Below are 21,828 nucleotides of genomic sequence, written 5' to 3' on the forward strand. Positions count from 1 at the left end.
CTTACGTGGAACGTCAGAGGCCTGAACGATCGCAGAAAGACACGACTAATACACTCTTATCTCATAAGGCATGCGGGGATATATGTTTTTTACAAGAAACGCCCTTGACAAGTACATTAGCGGGGGTGCTCAGAAATAAATGATGGGGCGAGGTGATAGAGGCTGGCTATTCTAACGACTCCAGGGGGGTGTCGATACTCCTGCGCAGGGGACTGTATTGGCAAACACATCACACGATAATAGACAAAGAAGGTAGATACATTATATCACAGGGGACGATGTGTCATACCCCCATGGCGCTAGTAAATACGTATGGACCGAACACAGATAGTCCAGAATTCTTTCAACAAATTTGGCAGAAGCTACAAGCACTGGGACACACTGCAGTTATGTGGGGAGGGGACTTGAACGTGATCCTATCGACACACGCAGACAGATAGGGAACATCCCGTGTGCATCACCCGAAAGCAGCAGCAATGCTACATGACATCATAGAAGATCTCCAATTAAGAGACTCCCGGAGGACCTTACACCCGTCAGCCAGGGTGGGAACATGTGTAACGCACCATCGTAATGCGTGGTCGCGCCTATACTTTTGGCTGGTCTCTAAGGACCTTCATACCTGGCTGATAGACGCCACACACAATCCTCGAACTTTTTCAGACCATGCGCCCACCCAGATAAGGCTGTGCATCCCTCCTGCATACTCACAACCATTTACATGAAGGTTTCCATCTAGCGCCATGTTAGATCTGGTTTTTCACGAAGAGCTACGAGATAAGATCACAGAATACTTCTCGCTGAATGAGGGCACGGTGGAGTCGCCGGGAACTCTGTGGGAGGCATTTAAGGTGGTCACGAGAGGCAACTGCATAGCACTTAAATCGGGAGTCATAAAAGATATACGTAATACACTAAGCAGATTAGAGCGGGAGATAAGGGAACTGGAACAATCACAACTGATCAGCCCTTCTCCTGAAACTACAGCAAAGATAAGGACTAAACTTACAGAATTCCAGGAAGAAGCAGAGAGGGAAACGGTCTATATGAATAAGTACTCACAGGCAAGGCGCTACGGGGAGAGCGAGAGACCGGGGAAAACACTACTAGGACTGCTCAGCACACCAAGAGGGTCAGCTTACATCACTGAACTACACTCAGACACGGAAGAAATTATCAGAAAACCATCTGATATACTGCGCGAAATGTCTTTGTTTTATCAACAACTGTACACCTCACAAACGGACCCGTCACATTCAGATATAATTGACTATCTAGATGATATGGCGCTGGCCCGGTTTAATAACGGCGCCAGAGAGTACATGAAGTTACCGATTACGGCAGAAGACATTAGGCAAGTAATAAATAGCATGCCAGCAGACAAAGCCCCAGGTGCAGACGTCTTAACGGCTGCATTTTACAAAGAATATGCTGATGTCCTAGCCCCCAAATTATTGCAGGTATTTCTGGAGGCAATGGAAACTGGTATATTACCTCCAACACTTCATGAGGCCACTATAATAACCATACTGATGCCAGATAAGGACCCGACTAAACCAGATTCGTATCGTCCGTTATCCCTGATAAATTTAGACGCCAAAATATGCGCCAAGTTAATAGCAAACAGACTACAGCCCATGCTCACACAGATAGCCTTCCCGGACCAATTAGGGTTTATACCAGGTCGCTCCACTGCACATAATTTGAGAACGATTTTTGGCATTCTGCATTACTTAGCCCCTCATGTACAGGCCACAGCGGCGCTATTAGACGCCACAAGAGCGTCTGTTACATTCGAGTGGAAATTCCTATTCACCTTACTGATCCGTATGGGTCCTAGTCCCATATTTATCAGGCAGATTCAAATACTATATATGAACCCGACAGCGCGAGTCAAGGTCAACGGTCAGATATCCAAACCCTTTACCATCACAAGAGGGACAAGACAGGGCTGCCCACTGTCGCCATTATTATTCGCTATAGCCACGGAACCGCTAGCAGCCAGGCTCCGGCAATATCACACAAAAAAGAGCATTAGGTTCACAACCAGAGGCCTCTTGATAATGATGTATGCAGATGACATGACGGTATACCTAACTAACCCTAGGGAAAACTTTGACTCGGTGAAGAGGGAACTGATTAGGTATGTAGGCTAACCGGGATCCAGAAAAACTGGACGAAATCTGTGATGCTGCCGCTCACAGATACTACAGCTCCATTCGACACAGAATTTCCAATACAATGGGCAGAGGGAAAGACGCGATATCTAGGTATTTGGATAAGTGGATCGATGCAGGAAATTTGGCTAGCTAATTACGGCAGAGTGATTGACTGGCTGGAAAACAAAATACAACGATGGAAGAAATTACCGCTGTCCTTGACGGGGCGAATAGCTATTACGAAAATGGTAATATTGCCTAAATTGCGATACCTGTTTGTGAACATCCCAATGCCACTAAACACTCACTTTTTTAAAAGACTCAGTTCAAACATATTAGAACTAGTCTGGGCGGGCAAGCAACCTCGCGTTTCATGGAAGCTTTTGACATTGCCATTTGCACAAGGAGGGCTGGGAGCTCCAGACTTTGAGCTCTATGCCTACAGTGTACAGGCACAATTCCTGCACTTTTGGCACCACCCTACCCCATTTCAGCCCCACGTGGCAATAGAAATAGATAGAGTCTCACCACTCCCGCTTAACACGGCCATCCATAAACCCTATAAACGTCCACACCAGGAAATAGACACAGTGGAGATGATGAGATGGGCGTGGAGCGGTATTGCGAAGAGAGCGTTGCAGGTGGTACTTTACGCGCCATCCATGCCCAGAGGCGACAACCCCCTTCTTGGCCCCTTATTGGATGAGACAATTAAGATGAAAGCAAAATCACACAAATTGGTGAAAGGGAGCGATCTATTCCCAAACGGTGAATTTTTAACACTATCGCAGATGTGTGATCCACAGACGCCCACCACGTCAGACATGCTATTATATTATCAGATCAGAGCAGCATGCAGATCTAGATACGCAGAGTTCCCTCACGCACCACCTGCCCTACCAGCGTTAGAGAATGTCTTAACTAATCCATCTCCCCGCAAACTAAACACACGCATTTACAGCATAACACAGGGGGAATCTCCAGTTACCTATTCAATATCCAAGGAGGAATGGGAAAGAGACACCGCTCTCACCATCACAGACAAACAATGGCAGTTCTGCTGCTCCCAGCTGGAACAATTCTCGCCGAACTATAGACTGAGACTCATTCACTTCAACTTCCTACACAGACTATATCGCACACCGTCACAGTTGCATTGAATGGGTTTGCACCCCGATGCAAGGTGCTGGAGATGTGGAGCTCAGGGCGCCACGTTTGCCCACTTGGCTTGGGATTGCAGACCTATAGTGCAATATTGGTCATACATACTTAGACATATAAATGCTTCGCTAACAGATACGCCGCTGATGGCACTGTTGGGGTATGTTCAGGAAATTCCGAAAGATCACTGCAAACTCACGGCCATGTTGTTGCTAGCGAAACGGCAGGTGGCCATCCACTGAAAGAAGCAAAACCCTCCTACGACAGCAGGATGGGTCAAAGCTGTCACATATTGCAAAGACCAATTATCCATTTTCTGGGAAATAATCCCCAGCAGATCCAAACCATCTGACATATGGGAACCCTTTGCTAGCTGGATGAGATCGGGTGGAGTAGACCTTCAGTCGGATTAAACCAGGTAGGGAGGTGGAAATAATTGACCAACTGGGCATTGCTGGTAAAATAGAAGAAAGCGGGACATGGTTTCAACATGGCGTACCGCCTAATGAGATGTAAAATGTTGGTTATACATAGACTGTTTGTGCATAGACGAAGTGGCAGATTGATCGCTATGTGCCCAAAAAGTGCTAGCCTATTGATCTGACATAATGGCAGAGGGGGGAAGGCATAGGTTCAAGTTAGCTTCAACGTTTAGACATAAATGTTTGTATTGTAATACATTTGCTAAGCGTTAAGATGCCTACTGATCGACAATCGCTGCCTGCCCCGTGGGTTGTTGGTAAGTAAAGCTGTGTATTACAACCTGGAAGAAATAAGCCGCGGCCTCAGCGTTGTAGGCAAATGGCAGTGTAACCTGTATAATATGCAATAAAACTGTTTAAAAAAAGGAACGTTCAGAAAAGCCTTACAGACCTGGCAGTACACCCATTGACTTGACTTTTCCTGGTTCTTTTGTTGATTGGCCCTCTCCGTGGTATTAAGATTGCTCAGTACACTAGCGCCAGAGCACCTTTTCGGTATATAAGAGCACTTAGCATAATATAAAATAACATTATCCTGGGAGCCTTGAGGCCAGGTTTGCACTTAAATAACCTTAACATAAATTAACAAATATAGAGACCCTCAGGCACCAAATTCAGACCTATCCAGAAGACCTATCCAGAAGAGAACAGCCTCGAACTGGGCTTTCCTTAAGAAATAGGTGGGGTGAAGTCGCGAAGGTGCTGGCACACTTGCTCAGTGAGATAGACATTCTCTGTTGACATCTATTATGACCTGTGGGCCATGAGTTCAAATTCAATTCAGTCTTAAGCCTTGCTAGAGTTGATAAACGGATTCATAGGGTTAATGAATTGGGTCCTAGCAGCATCTGTTACTTAACGAAATGTGAAAAAATTGGCAGAGGGAAGTCATTATAAATTAAAAAAAATAGAGTCTATGAATCTATAAAAGGCGGGGCGTTTTCAGAATTCATTGTTGTGGTAAAAAACCAGGGGTGGAAGAGATCGGCTATCCATGCGTATACAGCTAATGGGATTACTGTCAAGAAGCGTTTGTACGTTTTCAGTTTGATCTGCAGTCACAAGTTCAGGGCACTAAACCTACCACAATGCACTGCTCTGATCTTCTGAGAGGACTGTAAATGTAATCAGCACTTTCCAACTTTCCTGATTCTATGAGCTAGATGGCATGCGCCTAAAACAGCTCCTTTTAGCCACGGTTGTACTAGAGAATCTGCTCTTTTTAGTTAGCAATCCAAGACGTATAACCTGCAGCAATAATGTAGAGCGCCCAAAGCACTTAACACTCAGCTACTGAGCTTCTAGGAGCTGTGATCCTGGAACCTTCTTTCTACAACGTTCCTGACACTGTGCTCTCTCAACCAGAAACTGCAGCTCCGTATTGACCAAAGTCTTTCACAGCCAGGCTGAAACAGCAGTCAGTTAGACCAAGGATTAGGGAATGATGGCCTTCTTGTAGGCTTAGTTGACAGGTGATGGGCCAGGTGTAGGTAGGACTTGCATTACGATTTTCTTGTAGTCTTCAGGGCCGGGGACCTGTGGTTTATGAGCATGTTATGGGTTGTGTTATAATAATGACGGGGTTGTCCCATTAATCATGGTAGAGTCTGGGGGAAATGGCTGGGCCAGTTAACCTAGGTCCCGTCGGGGGACGAGGGTGTTACTGTTGTTTTGTACTACTGTATTGTGTCATTTGATAGCCTGTGCCTTGATCAATCGCTGTATACTCTTCTCTGACATGTTACTTGTGTGTCCTGTTGTTTCTTCTATGCATTAATCAATAAGATCTGGTTATCAAAAAAACTATTATCCTCCAAAAAGGAGATAAGTCCCTAAGCACCCTGTGCACGCCTTCCAGATTCCAACGTGTGCGCTCCCACGAGCTAGCGAGCAATCTGTTGTGCATGCTCCGCGGAACAACCCACATCGTACCTCCATCCCCCACTCCAGCTAAAGCACCTGAGCAGGGTACAAACAGGTAGCATAGAAAACAATGGTCCTGGACCAATACTTCGTGATAAAAAGGTAATTGAAAAACATTAATGATACTCTCCAGTAGGAGCCGCTCTTGAATCAGCTCACAATAACAGGCTACAATACATCGCAAAACACAAAAGTGCACCAACCCAGTCCTCTTTAAAACAATTTCTTCAAGAAAAGGGCATGCATTTTATTTTTCATATATATATATATATATATATATAGAAACAACATAATAAATACCATCATATGTTTACAAAGAATCAAGGAAAAATTGGAGAGAGGGTTTCTCCAGAGGGAGCGTGAAGGAATTTGGTGCTCAGGTGAAAGGAAGTATAGAACAGGGAAGATTTCCCAAAAGAGTAAGGGCATTTATTTACATAATTCAACAAAAACCTGGTAATCGATAACCATCAGGAACCTGGCCTAATACAATACTCCATGTATTCAATTTTTACATATAATTTACTAAGATTAGAGAAATAAATCGCTTTTAACAGTGGGGCACTGGGGACGGAGGTCCAGGTTTCCAAGATAGGGTGGGGATTTGATGTCGACGTTTCGACCCCACTTGGGGCAGTAGAGGGAAATATTCGCCTCAGCCATGCAGGTCTTCCTCAGGACAGGGAACCAAAAGGGGAAGGGGCAACCCTAAAGAATAACAAGGGGGACATTATTACAATTCAATCAATCAATCATAACATTTGTATAGCGCGCTACTCACCCGGAGGGGTCTCAAGGCGCTGGGGGAGAGGGGTCCGTTACTGCTCGAAAAGCCAGGTCTTGAGTTGCTTCCTGAAGGAGAGATGGTCCTGGGTTAGCCGGAGGTGGATGGGGAGGGAGTTCCATGTCTTGGATGCCAGGTAGGAGAAGGATCTCCCTCCGGTGGTGGCTCTGCGGATGTGTGGAACGGCGGCAAGGGCGAGGCTGGTCGATCGTAGCTGGCGGGTGGGAGTGTAGAAGGTCAGGCGGTTGTTGAGGTACTTGGGGCCCAGGTCGTGGAGAGCCTTGTGTGCGTGGGTGAGGAGTCTGAACGTGATCCTCTTGCTGACGGGGAGCCAGTGCAGGTCTCTCAGGTGGCCGGAGATGTGGCTGTGTCGGGGAATGTCCAGGACGAGTCGTGCGGAGGCGTTCTGGATGCGTTGGAGTCTTTTCTAAAGTTTGGCTGTGGTTCTGGCGTAGAGGGTGTTTCCGTAGTCCAGTCGGCTGGTGACGAGAGCCTGGGTGACCGTCTTCCTGGTTTCGGTGGGGATCCATCGAAGATCTTTCGGAGCATGCGCAGGATGTTGAAGCATGATGATGAGACGGCGTTGAGAGGGAGGAGTCCAGGATGAAGCCCAGGTTACGTGCGTGGTCTGTTGGCTTGGGAGTGGTGCCCAGGGCAGGGGGCCACCAGGAGTCGTCCCAGGCGGTGGGCGATGATCCCAGGATGAGGACTTCCGTCTTGTCTGAGTTCAGTTTCAGGCGGCTGTTCTTCATCCACTCGGCGACGTCTTTCATCCCTTCGTGTAGGCTGGTTCTGGCGGTGGCGGGGTCGTTGGTGAGGGAGAGGATCAGCTGGGTGTCGTCGGCGTAGGAGATGATGTTGAGGTTGTGTTGCCGTGCGATGGCTGTGAGGGGGCTCATGTAGACGTTGAAGAGGGTGGGGCTGAGTTATGATCCTTGTGGTACGCCGCAGATGACTTCGGTGGCCTCGGATCTGAACGGGGGAGGCGGACTCTCTGGGTTCTTCCGGTGAGAAACGAGATGATCCACTCCAGTGCCTTCTCTTGGATTCCGATGTTGCTGAGGCGCTGCACTAGGGTGCGGTGGCAGACAGTGTCGAACGCTGCGGAGAGGTCCAGGAGGATGAGGGCCGCTGTTTCCCAGTTGTCGAGCAGGGATCTGATGTCATCAGTGGCTGCGATGAGGGCGGTCTCGGTGCTGTGGTTGGCTCGGAAACCGGACTGCGAGTGGTCGAGGGATCCGTTCGTCTCGAGGAAGGCGGCAAGCTGTCTGTTGACGGTCTTCTCGATGACTTTGGCAGGAAAAGGGAGGAGCGAGATGGGGCGGAAGTTCTTGAGGTCGGTGGGGTCCGCTGTTGGTTTCTTCAGGAGGGCGCTGAGCTCGGCGTGCTTCCAGCTCTCCGGGAAGGTGGCGGTGTTGAAGGAGGTGTTGATGATGTCCCGGAGTTGGGGTGCGATGATGGAGTCGGCCTTGTTGAAGACGTGGTGGGGGCAGGGGTCGGTTGGTGATCCGGAGTGGATGGTGTTCATCGTGTGGGTGGTGTCTTCGGTGCTGACCGGGGTCCAGGCGCAGAGGGTGGTGGTGGGGGGCGTTGGTTCGGAGGTTGGGTGAGTGGTCTGTGCACCGAAGCTGTTGTGTATGTCGGCGATCTTGCTGTGAAAGAATGAGGCGAGTGAGTCGCAGAGGTCTTGCGAGGGAGTGATGTCATTGTTTCCGGCGCTGGGGTTGGAGAGCTCTTTGACAATGCTGAAGAGTTCCTTGCTGTTGTGGGCGTTGTTGTCCAGTCGTTCTTTGAATGCTGTCTTCTTGGTGGTGCGGATCAGCTGGTGGAGTTTGCGGGTGGCGTGCTTGAGGGCAGTCATGTTGTCTGTGGTCTGGTTGTTGCGCCAGTCTTTCTCGAGGGTGCGGCAGTTCTTCTTGGAGTTCGTAAGTTCGTTGGTGAACCAAGAGGCTTTCTTGCTGCCGGGTCTGCTGGGAGGGGTCTTCAGTGGAGCGAGGTCGTCTGCGCAGTTGGTGATCCACTGTGTGAGGTTGCTGGCTGCTTCGTTGGGGTCCGTTGTGCTGGCGGGAGGGTTCTGGCGGAGTAAGGTGGTGATCTGGTCGGCGGTGATATTGTTCCAGCTCCTACGAGGAACCTGTTGCGGGTGGTGGTGGGTCGTGGTTTTTCTGAAGCTGAAGTGGACGCAGCTGTGGTCAGTCCAATGAAGTCCGGTGGAGTGGCTGAAGGAGATGTATTTGCTGGAGGAGAAGATGGGGTCAAGTGTGTGGCCGGCGTAGTGGGTGGGTGTGTTCACCAGTTGCTTGAGTCCGAGGTTGGCAAGGTTGTCCAGCAGGGTGGTGGTGTTGCTGTCCTTGTTGTTCTCCAGGTTGAAATTGAGGTCCCCTAGGAGGATGTAGTCAGCGGAGGGGAGGGCGTGCGGGCTGATGAAGTCTGCGATGTCTTTGCTGAATTGTGTGCGTGGTCCCGGGGGTCTGTAGATGAGGGTGCCTCTGAGTGTGGTCTTGGGGTCGGTGTGTATCTGGAAGTGGAGGTGTTCGGCGGCGGTGAGGGTGTCGTCGGAGTTGGTCGTGATGCGGATGGTGTTCTTGTGTACGATGGCGATGCCTCCTCCAGTCTGGTTGACGCGGTCCCTCCGGGTGATCTTGTATCCGTCCGGCATGGCGATGGCGATGTCGGGCGCTGAGGAGGCGTTCATCCAGGTTTCCGTGAGGAAGGCGACGTCTGGTGATGCTGTGTCGAGTAGATTCCGGAGTTCCACGGCGTGTCTGTGGACAGAGCGGGAGTTGAGCAGGATGCACTTGAGGTGGTTGCTGCTGGTGATTGGCTTGGCGGGTGCGGTGCAGGTCTGGAGGCAGGTGAATCGGCAGGCTTGGCAGGTGAAGGGTCCGTGTGTGCGCCTCGGGGTGGCTTGGTAGCAGGCGGCGGGTCGGCCGGCGTTGAGTGCGTGGAGGGTGGCGGCATGAAGGTCCGGCGGGTGGGCTCACATCGGCGGGGGCCAGGGGTTCTGGCGCTGGGCGCGGTCCAGGCGCGGACGGGCGCAGACGGGCTTGCCTTTGGCGCGCCTTCGGCCCACAATCGGCGCGCCCGCTGGGCGTACGCGCGGTCCCCGCCATATATGGTCAAGTGGGAGGGAGGAGCAGCTGGGAGGCGGGAGCGGGGCGGCGAATGAGGGTCGGGGAAAAGGAAGGGGGCGGGGCCGCAGGGGGGCAGGGCGGGGAAGAGGAGTGGCGGGAAAAGGAGAGGCAGGAAAAAAACGGCGGTAGCGGCGAGGGGGGAGGACTGAGGGCAGAGTCCCTAGCAGGCAGCGGCTAACCACGGGCAGGAAGCAGTGGCAGGAGTAGGCAGCAGTGGTGACCTGGCACGCGGGGGCCGTGCGGTAGGTGGAGCGACCTGGAGGGGTCCCAACATATATGATATGATGGTATGTTACTAATAGAGGCCCATAGTTACCCACATCACAATGTCATGGGTGATGCCCGGATATTGAACCTGTATTAAGGGTGAGAGACAACAAGGTGGTGCACATGAGGGAGAGTGATCAGACTTAACCCTCCAAAGAAGTCTAATTCCTCCTATATCTTCAAATAAACACACAACAACACTCCCCCGCCTTACGAGTGCGGTATGGTGCCCAAAGGATGGGAGAAGGAACCCTGAAAACAAGGGTACAGTGTCATAATTGAATACATCTATGAAAATATGGATGAGTCAATGGACCTATGTCTAATAGAGTGAGGAACTAACCCGCATAATTAGCGCCGTGATTATTTGCAAAGGAAACTAACTGAAAGCAAAAAAAAGAGGGTGCCATCAGTTACTCTCGATGCCTCTGCCCACCGATTGAAAAGAGCCAAGAGAATTAAATAAGGCAGGCGGGACTTAACCGCATTAAATGCATGTGTACGATCCGAGGGAAGATTATTTCTAAAGACGTCGGGATTTCTCGACCGTCACGATGTAGAAAAGGAAAGGACCTAATGTGAAGGTCAGCACAATACATAAATATTCAACAGCCACGGATCGTATGGCAAAGAAAATATTTTACAATAAAAGGGTGGGGGGGGGCGCCAAACTACCTGGAGCGTAGAGTCGTGGACCATCTCCTATGCAGTTCCACTCGCAAGTGGTGAGCCGCCGAAAACTTTTCCTTTTTTACCACCCCAGAAATAGCATGTGAACTTTTCAAGTTGCAAAGTAATATTACAAAATATTCAAGGTGCACTAAATCACAAAATATTCACGGAGGAAGTAAAAATATAGATAAAGATACAAAATATTAAAGTGCACAACAAAGTTACAAAATAGTCAAGGTGCAAAGTAAAACTACAAAATATTCTAGATGGACCGTAAAGTTACAAAATATTTAAGGAGGCAAGCAAAAGTACGAAATATTAAGTAACACAATAAAGTTACACCATATTCAAGGCTCAAAACAAAGTAACAAAAAAGTTACAAAATATTCAAACTGCAGAGAAAAGTTAAGAAATTGTCAAGGTGCAAAGTAAAATAACGAAATACCGAAGGTGAACAGTAAAATTCAATAATTTAAGGTAAAGCGTGGGTGTTGACAGCTCAGCCATTATTGTAATCTTTGGGGATGATTTGGTAGTCAGGTAGCGGGTGCATAGTCACAACTTTAAACCTGTAAAAGGGGGTGTTTGATTACGTTCTTCGCAGTCCTTTCAATTACATTAACACCATGCATAACATTCTCCGACAGACACCAGCTTTTCAAGGTCAGAATGTGGAGAGTCAATATAATCTTGACTCAGTATTCGGTGTTGGAAAAGCTCATAGAGTCATAGAGAGGCCACGGAAGGAGCACCTAAAAAGGGAGAGGCAGAAGGTGTGCAAAGCCCCACAGGACAGACTAAGCCTTCCCAATATGGCCGCCGATTTTCTTTTTATAAATAAATTCAGATTGTGAATATACCAAACAATTATGGCCACTAAGAGTATGATGTGGGGCTGCGCCCTCCCAATATGGCCGCCAATTATCTTTTTATAAATAAATTCCGATTGGGAATATACCAAACAATTATGGCCAATATGAGGATGATGTGTGACTTTTGTGGCAGGAGACATTTAATACATTGGTGCCAGCAAGGGCTCCCAGATGGGGAAGACACTTTAGATCCGAGGCTGGGTCTTGGAAGGAAGGGAGGGTCAGGTGCTCCAACACCACTGCTGGCTCCCCAAACAACTGATTCTTTGAAATGATTTACACCCTTCTTTCTAACATGTGAGTGATCATACCATAAATCATTGTTTATATCACCATATTTTGCAGTAGTTTCTGGAACATCAGGGAAATACTGCAAACATGCAGACCATGGTCCCAAGTCCAGGTAAGGTTAAATGTCAAAATATCATCTACAGAAATATCCTCCTGCACTACATTGTAAAGGTGAGGAAACAGAGGGAAGTAGAAGTGGGCGGGCCAGCAGATTAATGAGAAATCCGAGCCAGAGCCCAACCAAGGGTCTGGCGCAGATCTTAGAGCCAGTGCACGAGCCGAGCACTGAAAATGTCTGCTACGTAAGCCAGAGACCAAACATACAGTAAAATATAACATCACTTCATAACTCAAAAACGTTTATTTGTTTAGCTTCAGGGAAGCTTTTACATAAGTATGTCACATTATTGCACTGTACTGAGAAGTGAAATAACATATTTGCATAAGATCACACAATTTAAGCTGGGAAGCCAAATTTTATCCAGGTTTTCTGGTTTTCCTTTGTACAAATCAGCCTGCAAATGGGTGTCTATTTGACTTTACTTATGTTAAGCCTTCTTTTTACCACTTTGTGCACTTTTTTGCAGTTCATATATGGAGCAAACTGAACCCGAAGACAATGGAGTGCTTTACATGAGCATCAGCTACATTACACAAGGTCAACATTAATTGTTTATAGGGATGTGCAGATGAAGTGATTTGCCCAGAAACACATAATGTTGAGACCACATCAAGACTCGAACCTGGTTTCCCAGGTTCAAAGTCTACAGCTCTGGCACTAACGCCATATCCACAGGACAGGAAGGGAGTGAGGGAGGCAGAAGCCACATGCAACATCTGCTCGTCATGGGCTTACGGTTCCAACAGGACCTCAAGCTGAGCCAGAGCCAAGCTTCCGGCTCGATCCTGGCTTGAGCTTTCAGTGGCTCGCCCACCGCTATGGAGAAGTAGAGTTTTACTGTTTTCATTGATCATCAACGTACTTTGATAATATAGTTCAAGTTGTGAAGTTGATCCATGGGCAGGGCAATGTTTATAAGGACAATATTTTGCTACCACAGTCAGGTGCCCCACTCTTATTAAGCCTAAGGCATTCTAAGTCAATATGCAGCTATGTCTTTTCTCAAGCTCCCACAAACAGGCCTCTGCAAGCACCACCCAAGATTCCCTAAAGCCAGAATCAATCCTCTTTAGCACCCTCAAATGAATTCATGGAATGTCTCCAAGATCTGCCTATGGGATGCACTACCTATGAACATTCACGCCAAAGCAAACCAGCCTGCCTTTTGCAACAACAACAAAAAGCATTGGCAAAGGCAATATGCCTGGCATTGGCTGTCTGCTTGTTCTGTGGGTCATGGTTTTTGTAATACCTTATTTTTCAGGAGCTGCTGCGATCTCCCAAATGCAAAAAATAAACTCTGACTAAAAGCAAACTTTTTTTGGGCACCACAAAGTACAATGAGCATAGTAGGCATTGGTGCTAAGGAAACAACTTTGTGTCGATATACCCTTTGTGAAACAGCACAATACAATATCTCACAGTGAAGTTAACCAATGGCTGAAGTGGGCTGGTACACAGTCCCATGTGGTATGCTGTAGTGGGTGGAAGAAAAATGTGAATGGCATGACAATAAACCGATGGATGAAGCGTGTTGGTCAAAAGCCGCTATAAGTATATTATTTGTAGATAGATTTAGTACAATCAAAGGTTTTGGCTAATTCCAGACCTAAAAAAACTTTCTGGAATCATATGTGAGCCCATTCTGCCTCACAAGAACAACTTATTTGGTACCTACAGTAAAGCGTATGTTAGAAAACGTGTCTGAATGGCAGGTGTATTAAGTGCCACTTTTGACTCTCTTATTACAGTCCAAACATAGAAATTCTTGAAAAAATACTAAAATGGTTCCATGACCTTTCAAACCGGGTAACACAACAAATCATGCAGCCTACTGGATGGGGTCAGATCCATTGGGGATCTCGCAGGGCCCAAAACCTCCATTATAATGTGCCCCCCCTCCCAAATGCAACTATCAGCCCACCTGAAGTTGCTTTTAAAACAAAAGTTTGGCTCATGTTATCATTTCCTTGACATGTGAAAAGTTCTAGTATGCAAGCTATAATGAAGTACCTGAACAGCACTGTAAAAGAAACTTCAAACCCATTTCTTTAATTATCAGATAACCTGTGAAACTGCTCCTGCCCGTTCATCTGTAAGCATGATGCCAGGATAATCATAATACAACATGAGTCACTGTATTGCATACATTTAATGAAATGCTTTGATTGCCAACTCTTCCTTTTTGCTGAGGGTCTCACTCTTAAATGTTGCTTTACAACTTTATTCAAGATATCCTTCCTAAAACACTCATCGCCCCAGCTCCATATTTTAGATCACGTGTTTATCTTTTCCCTCATCTTCTTAGTGCTTGGAAGTGGACTTAGGATACTAATGACATCATGTGGAAAACTATGGCTATTACTAGACACGGAGGGCACAAGTTGACACTAGGAAACTCACACTTCAGCACCAATATTAACACCGACAAAAAGCACCCTTACTGTCACTGGTTCACTGCAAGAAGCCACCAACTCTGACTTGGTGGCACTGACATGTTACAGTGACAGAGGGGTATTAACATTAGGGGCGCTATTCACAAACTGGATTTTGTTGTAGAGTTAGTACTAATAAAGTAGTACTACTCACGCGTACTACAAAATGCTGTTCACGAACCTAGGTGAGAAGACCCCCACCTCCGCCTCTCCTATCATTTCCCCTCACCTCACTTGTGAAGGTCTTTGCACACTTAAATCTACGATTTAGTAGTAAATGTGGGAGGAGCATGGGGAATAATTGAAATATAAAGAATTCTAAAGAAATGGAGGGATTTAGGGAGAAATGGGGAGCGCTTTGGGGAGGGAGATGTACCCACCCACAAAAGAATAAGTCCATTCACAAACTGCCCTTCTAACACTACTACAACCCAAAAAGCCCCATAACAGTTGTAAATGTACTTCCGCTCAGACCTGGAGTAATTCCTGCACCACACATGGCCACTTATAGGCGCTGCAACACCCTTCCATAGAAAATAACGGAGGCAGGGACTTAAAATAGAACACATTAAGAAATAATGTTGAAATAAAATTAATGTGAATAGTTAGAACCAGTACATTTATTTCAAAAGGTACAAGTCAATTTACGTTTATGTTAAATGTACTCATGTGTAAATTCACCTTTGTGACTAGGAACCATTGACACTAAAAAGGGACACTGACGCAGGGGGACTGAAAATGGGCACTTTTGCTAGATATTAACACAGGCAAATCAACACAGACACTATAACATTGCTACACACTAATATTGGAGTACCAATAATTACTTGGTAAAGTGACACTGTAATGCTGACATGGTGTGCAAATGCTAATGTTGTGACACTGGCAAAAAGTAGTTTGACTGGGACACTGACACAGAGATGAAGGACAAAGGGTTACTGAAACTAACCCCATGACACTGTGACACAAAAACAAAGCAGTGACAAAACATAGGAACATTGTCTAGGGGAATGAGACCCTGGCATACTCAAATGTGGATATTAATAGTGGTGTGATGACTTAAGGACACCAACAGTGGGACCTGTTCACTAGAACACTGATACAGTGCACCAAAACAGAGATGTTGACATGGGAATATTGTCACTGAAAAGTTGACATTTGTCACAAACACTGAGCCTAAGACACTGACCCGGGGCACTAATAATAACACCAAGACCCTGGCCAGGACCCTGGCCCCAGCAGTCACATGGCAACATCAACACAAAGGCACTGAGACTAGAACACTGACATAGGTGCACCAACACTGACATGGATATTTTGACTTGGGCACAATGGCACTGGAATGCTGAGGGCACAAAATTGATGCTGGGAGAATAGTGGGGGACACGGAGTGTGGGACTGTCACACAGACACTAGGATACTGACATGAAGATACTGAGACTCAGACACAAGGACAATAACACAAGGGCATTGACTAGAGGACCCAAACACTGGTGTACTGACTTGTGGTTACTGACATGGGTTACTAACACTGGGGTACTGACACAAGGGCACTCATAAGGAGAGAATGACAGAGTGCTACTGGTGTGAGAAATTGGGTTGTTGGTTGACTGTGGTGTGAGCCCTGGTCAAGCAACAGCCACAATTCCTGGCAGGGTGAACCACAACAAGTAATTACATTAACCTGTTCTTAGCCCTGGTTAGCTGTGCACAAAAAAGCAGTCAAGCTTAACTTAGAGGTGGAAATTTAGAAAGTATTTATGCAGCACACAAACAGTAATAAAGTAAAAACACAACAGAAGAAAAATATCACACCAATTTAGTACATTTTAATAAAGTACCTGCCATCAAAATGACAAAACTCCAATCAGTAGAAGAAGAGTAATGAATTGTTAAAGATTTTGGTTAAAAAAAAGGGTGCCTACTGCCTAAAAGATCAAAGCACCAACTGCGCTATCTAGTCGCACGAGATCGGGTCGAAGTTGAAAAATATGGACGACCACGATGGATCTTGGTTCGGTACAAGAAGTGGGTTGGGTCCAGTCAGTGCTTACCTTCTGACTTAGAAGAATTTTCAATAACATTTTTCTGTGAAGGTAAAGTTCAGAGGGGCAAGACTACAGGTGGTGTCTGAGGAAGGAGCATCATCATCGACGAGCCTCTGGACGAAGTTCCGATGAAGAATTCTACATTCGTACTTAGTCACTTTTTTTAAAGTTGAAAATCTCCAGCTGGACAAGGTAGGAGGCTGCAGGAGAAGACATTTCCTGGGGCTCGGATACCCCTTTGGCCAAGGACGGTTGTACACGATTTGCTGCTGCAGAGAATAACGCAGAGGTAGCAGCTGCAAAGTCAGGCCAACCGGCGATGCACCATGGGTGGATAGACAAGTAGGTTGGTCTAGGTCTTCCTTCAGTCCCCAGAGCAGTGTTTAGTCAAAAACGTTTGAAGTCCTACATTTTGGATTTTGACTATCTGGGCACCTTTAGCACCACAACCAAGGGTCCAGGACTGGTGGGACTCCACTTGGACTCAGCCTGGCCGGGTCCAGGTGCAGGTTTAAGATAGTGGGAGCTTTTTATGTGCTTGTGGCACTGAACAGAAGGCCAGCAAACTAGCCATTGGAGTCACTCTGGTAGTCCTGGGATCAGGTGAAGATGAAGGGCTCAAACAGGCAGGGCTGGCCTCTGATGGTTCAGGGCAGGCTCCGGGCTGAAAGAAGTAGGAAAGTGTATTTTAGAAGGTGGCACGTGTTCAGTGACAAAAAACTGCCCTCACTCACAAAATAGTGACATGCTTCATCATTGGGCTTACTTACTAACACCCCTGTGCAGATCAATGCCTGGGGTGGAGCAAAAGGAAAGGGAAGACAATACAAACAATAAGAATTGGGATCACCGAAGAAAAGTGCAGCCAGTGAAGGTTAAAACTAGCTCGGATGTGTCCCCTCTCGAAATTTTATTCCTGGGCCATCAGGCTAGGTTTTAAAACGTGAAGGATGGTGGTGATAGAAGTAGATTAGGATTTCTGCACCCCTCCTTACTGCCAAGATGTCAAAATCTTTCTGCCGTTTTGATTGTGCCCACAATGTCGGGTCACTCCGGCATTCGTCAGGACCCTCCGGATCCCAAAATGTAATACCTTCTGATCCTGGTTTAGGTATCTATGGAATATATTCTTTCCAATACAGGGTTTTCCTATTTTTCACTCTCTTCATAATCTGTGGGAAAAGCACACAAAGGGGAAAGCAATATTAGTACTACATTAACTTCTTCTCCTACAAAAGTGCATATTCCTGGGTGCATATTCCCTAATTATTCAAAATCCAATTATCACCACACTGCTTACAATACCCAGTTAGTTTAAATTGTGAGCACCTTGTCTAAATCGAACCATACATTCATTGTGGAACAATATCCACTTTCTTTGACATGCAGGAAACTGTTTGTACCACAACCCAAATCCGTATCAATCAAACGCACCCACTCGTGCTGCGCAAGAAGGTCTAACTCTCCGAGTTTCACCCAGCGAATTGCTCGAATTAGCGAGGTGTTGGGAGTGACCCCCTGTAGTCAAACTCTATAAGAAGATAAAATTAGTACATGTTAGTGTTATAAATAGGCATGATTACTAGTGATCTATCAATGGATACAAATAAATCAGGTAGCAATTGATTGTGTCACCCCACACGAGTCTTGGACTCATTTTGACTTGATATGCCTTTTTTCCAGGACAAAAGCAACAGTGAGCTTGATTGTGGTATCCAGGAACAAGACTGGTACAGTCATTTTAAACATGTATATGATGGGGAAGGGATACAGGCAGGTCCAGTCTTAAATATGGAAAAATATTCATTGTCATTTACAGAGCTAGAGGTAACGCAAGCCATAATGCAAATGACGAGTAATAAGGCTCTGGGACCTGATGAAGTCCCGGCAGACCTTTTTAAAGCAGATGTGAAGACCTGGACAAAGATATTGTATAATGTCTTTGTCAATGCTTGTCATTTGGGCTTGCCTTCCACATGGGCAAGATCTGTCATCATACCAATATATAAGAAAGGGAATAGAGGTGACCCGAGCTGTTATCGCCCGATATCTCTAATTGACTCCTCTGTAAAAGTATTTGGCAGGGTGGTCCTAAGCCAACTGACCGGATGGCTTGAGGAAACGGGAACGCTTTCTGTGGCCCAGTACGGCTTCAGAAAAGGGATGGGCACAATAGATCAATGTAAAGAAAGTATAGGGGGACCCCTTAGGAACAGATTGGGACCAGGGGAAATGACAGAAAAAAGTATTGCAATGTCCCTATGTTAGAAAATAATCAAAGGACGGGGTACCTGCTACGTAGGCCACCCACTAGGCAAATTCCTTTACTGGACACAACCACTAGAGTTCAGTTATCAGTGGGTCAGTTCTCTTAACACCAGGTTTTTGTTTCAATAATGGACATGGACATATTAGCATATCACTGTATAGGGCATTTCATGTGACAAGAAGCAAAGTAAATCAAAAATTTGGTATGTAAAAAATAGACATAAGTTTATTACACATTTATCTCGATTTGTTTAAAAAAGCAAATATATTGTACACAACAAATACAACAAATATATAAAAATATACACAAAAAATTGTTTAAAAATGTTCAAAGGAACACAGGTCGACGCGGCGTTTCGGTTTAAAAAACCTTCATCAGGACAGTTTCTTCAAATTTTGTGACTGAATGTACAATTTGTTCAATCACCAGCTTGTGTGATGACAAGGCCTAAGTGTGTCCTGGTTTGGGTCCACATGTGAAGATAGTAACATCCCATATATTCGGGATAGGATAAAACGTTTCACTCTCAATTGTGAGTGTTGATTACTTATCACTGTATCGGAGGGGCCACCAGAGGGTTCGTACACTATTACATCTGTATACACAATAGCAATTCTTGCGTAATCGCTATAGCCGTTTAATACATGGGCTTCGTGGGATGTTTTTATACTGCTTGCGATGTCAATTCCATCTGCATGAATAGAGCTGGCCTCCCTGCACCTCCGTCTACAGCGTTCTGGATTCCTTCTGGGATCATCAGAATCCAGAACGCTGTAGACGGAGGTGCAGGGAGGCCAGCTCTATTCATGCAGATGGAATTGACATCGCAAGCAGTATAAAAACATCCCACGAAGCCCATGTATTAAACGGCTATAGCGATTACGCAAGAATTGCTATTGTGTATACAGATGTAATAGTGTACGAACCCTCTGGTGGCCCCTCCGATACAGTGATAAGTAATCAACACTCACAATTGAGAGTGAAACGTTTTATCCTATCCCGAATATATGGGATGTTACTATCTTCACATGTGGACCCAAACCAGGACACACTTAGGCCTTGTCATCACACAAGCTGGTGATTGAACAAATTGTACATTCAGTCACAAAATTTGAAGAAACTGTCCTGATGAAGGTTTTTTAAACCGAAACGCCGCGTCGACCTGTGTTCCTTTGAACATTTTTAAACAATTTTTTGTGTATATTTTTATATATTTGTTGTATTTGTTGTGTACAATATATTTGCTTTTTTAAACAAATCGAGATAAATGTGTAATAAACTTATGTCTATTTTTTACATACCAAATTTTTGATTTACTTTGCTTCTTGTCACATGAAATGCCCTATACAGTGATATGCTAATATGTCCATGTCCATTATTGAAACAAAAACCTGGTGTTAAGAGAACTGACCCACTGATAACTGAACTCTAGTGGTTGTGTCCAGTAAAGGAATTTGCCTAGTGGGTGGCCTACGTAGCAGGTACCCCGTCCTTTGATTATTTTCTAACATAGGGACATTGCAATACTTTTTTCCCACAATAGATCAATGCCTAAACCTGCAATTATTGATAGGTAAATATACGGTGGCAAAGAAGGGAGCATAATTCTTGGCCTTCATGGACCTGTCCTCGGCCTTTGACCGAGTAAACAGGTCAAAGTTGTGGTCCATTCTCCTAAATCTTGGTGTAGACAAAAACATTGTCTATTTTTTAGCGGACCTACACAGGGACTTATCTGCAACGGTGAGGTATGATCAGCAGGGTAATTGCACGGAAGGTATACCCATTTCAAATGGAGTTAGGCAGGGGTGCATTTTGGTGCCCCTGCTCTTTACATTATATATTAACAACTTAGATATCACCCTAACTGCCTCCTGTAAAGATATTCCCTGTGCAGGGAAACGCTTGATTCCCGCACTTTTATATGCGGATGATGCCGCCCTCTTAGCGAGAACGGCAGTGGGACTCCAGTTATTGTTAGACTCTTTCTCGGCCTTTATGAAGTCATTAGACCTAAGTGTAAACTTCTCAAAATCACATATAATGGCCATTGGACAGAAATCCCTAACGGTCAAAACCCTTTATTGCGAGGGACATATACTAACCAGGGTTTCGTCGTTCCCTTATTTGGGAGTATTATTCGACGACCAAGGATCCTTGGGAACCCAAATCACAGCGAAAAAAACTGTTTTGACAAGAGCAACATCGGCTGTGTTGGGTTTCGCCAGGAAGCTAGGAGCCAGGCCAATGAAGGCCCTAATTCAAATATACAGAGCCAAGTGTATATCACTAGCTATGTATGGGGCCGACTTGTGGGGCATAAAAAATACAAAGGCCATACAGATTGTTGAAGATAGGTTTTTAAAGCACCTTTTAACTGTTCCTAAAACAACAGCCAATTACATTGTCCATCAGGAATGTGGAATTGGCTTTGTTGAAGATGCAATTGCCTTGGCATCCCTACTGAAATGGATAGCTACCTGGTTAAATCCTGATTTAGTGCTTAATCATAATATCTTGAAAGACTGCATGTCACTCGATCATGGGCTGTGTATACCCTGGCTCAATTATGTTCAGAAGTTATCGGTTAAGCTGGGTCGACCAGAATTATATAATTCCCCAGAAACATTAGAGAAGGGAGATATAAAATAGTCCAAGGAAACATACCTGCGCATAGCTACCATGGATAGAGAAGAGAGAGAGCTGGTAAAGGTGACAGTAAGGGCCCACCAGCTATGTAAAACAACACTATCCATGGAACCATATCTAGGCTATGTTACAAATAACAACCACCGTTTCTTATTGACTAGATTTAGACTCAATCAATTTAATTTCCTTCTTGGTGAACAGAAAGGTTGGAAGAAGGTAGATGATCTTGGCCCCTGCACTTGTGATAATTTTTTCGGGACAAGATATCATACACTTCTTTTTTTTCTGTGAACACCTTACCGTCATTAGGAAACGTTTTATTTTTTCAATTTTAATTAACAAAGGCTTTATGCAAGTGAGACCAGCCCTTCTCTATTTGCAAATGTTGACAGATGTTTGGGAAACTTTTAACATTGCTAATTTTTTATCTGCAGCTGTAAGAACCCTGAGAAAAATAACCTAATATTTTATCATGTATATTTTTATTATTGTGTTAAAATGAAATTGTTTACACCAATCACATTTATTGATTGTATAGGTATTTATGAGTTGTGATTGTGT

At 45.6% G+C, this 21,828-nt stretch overlaps 1 long non-coding RNA gene across 6 annotated transcripts in view; it reads right to left on the bottom strand.

Moving 5' to 3' along the window:
* Positions 1-14,901: 14,901 nt before the first annotated feature.
* The window catches only part of LOC144807864 (uncharacterized), a 544,498-nt gene continuing 537,571 nt past the window's right edge, over positions 14,902-21,828 (bottom strand). For 5 of the 6 annotated variants that reach the window (XR_013606493.1, XR_013606496.1, XR_013606482.1 and 2 more), the window contains 2 exons: positions 17,443-17,521; positions 14,902-17,013 (listed from right to left, as the gene is read on the bottom strand). This is a non-coding gene — a long non-coding RNA (uncharacterized LOC144807864). Of the gene's footprint in view, positions 17,522-17,783; positions 17,881-21,828 lie in introns of all 6 variants that reach the window. The other variant, XR_013606485.1, reaches the window with a different exon arrangement.

Source organism: Lissotriton helveticus, chromosome 1_1 (genome assembly GCF_964261635.1).
Source record: "Lissotriton helveticus chromosome 1_1, aLisHel1.1, whole genome shotgun sequence".
In the NCBI taxonomy this organism is placed as follows: domain Eukaryota; kingdom Metazoa; phylum Chordata; class Amphibia; order Caudata; family Salamandridae; genus Lissotriton; species Lissotriton helveticus.